This window comes from Rhipicephalus microplus, chromosome 3 (assembly GCF_043290135.1).
Source record: "Rhipicephalus microplus isolate Deutch F79 chromosome 3, USDA_Rmic, whole genome shotgun sequence".
NCBI classification, from domain to species: Eukaryota; Metazoa; Arthropoda; class Arachnida; order Ixodida; family Ixodidae; genus Rhipicephalus; species Rhipicephalus microplus.
In genome coordinates, this window is record NC_134702.1 from 200,979,903 (window position 1) to 200,981,512 (window position 1,610).

At 41.3% G+C, this 1,610-nt stretch overlaps 1 non-coding gene across 1 annotated transcript; it reads right to left on the reverse strand.

Annotated features, from left to right (window-relative positions):
• Window positions 1-708: 708 nt before the first annotated feature.
• On the reverse strand, window positions 709-830 carry LOC119160227 (U5 spliceosomal RNA). Its single transcript, XR_005108299.2, has one exon. It is a non-coding gene; the product is annotated as a U5 spliceosomal RNA (small nuclear RNA).
• Window positions 831-1,610: the final 780 nt, after the last annotated feature.

The following is a 1,610-nucleotide window of genomic DNA, read 5'->3' on the forward strand; positions in this document are numbered from 1 at the left end:
TGTGTCCGAAGCTCACTCTCAATTATGATTTACGAAGACAGTTGAAAAGAAACACAAGATAATATCCATATAAAAACAAGGCATTTTGGCTTCAGCACGGGACCCCTGCGAACAATGCAGTTCCCAAACATTTTTTTTCTTTTATCCTTCTATCATTGCCGGTTTTTACCTTGATGACATTCATGTTCCTTCGCAACAAGATTAGTTTCCGTCAAACTCTCCGTTGTCTCATCATTGCTTTAAAGTCAGCTTATCGATCTCTCCCAAATAATTATTGATCATAAATTGATTGGCTTAATAACGCAGTAGTCAGCAACATTCATTTTTTCATGTCGTTATAGAGGGCATCAGCGTATTTTAAAATTCTAGCCTGATTTAGCTAAGGCACAATGTTTTGAAACTTCTTGAATCATAGCACTGTTTACATCAGCAATACAGAGCCCAACGTAAATAAATTTCTGTAGGAGTGAACAAGAAATAGCCTGCTCAGGCATGACGCGGGTAAATATGGTTGCTTTTGAAAGGCACTGACAGTCCACCCCGTTAGTAAAGCGGGGCCCGTCTTGAAAATAGCGGGAAAAAAGTGCCACCTCGGCGTCCGCCGGTTGCGCAGTCAAGCAACGAAAGTTGACTAGATTTGTAACCCCAGCGGCGAGTGTAAGTCAACAGAGAAAAGTATCAAAGTCTTACTTTGGATTTTTAAAGTAGGCCTCACCCAAACGGGCAAGGCCTCCCAAAAATTGGCCTATAGGCTCATTAGAGTGTCCTCCCCCACGGCAATCTTTAGTAAAAGGCGAAAGATTGACTCGATTGAGGAAGGACCTGAGCGATGTGAAACGCACGGCCCACACTCCGTGGTCTTGAAAAATAGCCAGAGAACTTGTCCAAGTTGCTGCTGAAGTTTATTGTACGTTTCAGCCTTTCAATTTTAAAATATGTGTTGTCGTAAAAACTTTTCTGCACCACTCATCATAGTAACGTATACCTTTTAATTAACAGAAGTCAAATATAGGCACGTTCCTTTCAGTTTAGGCTTCAATGCTGGCGAAAAATGTATGCAGCCGTGTACACTTCCATCAAAGTTTGTAAGTGCCGGAGTAGGGGCACGTGAGCACGCATCTATATCATACTTGGCGCGCTTCGTATTTCGTTTTAAATGCGAACATTTTTTTGCGAACTTCGGCGACTTTGAGCGTATCTATCTATCTATCTATCTATCTATCTATCTATCTATCTATCTATCTATCTATCTATCTATCTATCTATCTATCTATCTATCTAGCCGCCTACGACATTTAGCTCTCCTGGCCATTTCGATAATGGTATCGATACCAAACTTGGTATTGCATAACATGACTGTAGGAAGAACATATTTGACTAGTCATAACACGAAAATAATCACATGTATGTAATGATTTACATTTTATCGTCCTGCAGATTTTGCGGGGGTTAAGTTCACATGCCGTGTTGCAAAACTGGTATGGTATCACATGATTGCATGGAGAACGGAGGCGACAGACCCTAACATGAAAATCAAGACAGTCGTGTCATGTAGCAACATGTATGCATGCCATGCTCATGACGCGTTCGCGGGCGTTTCGCTAAGTTCA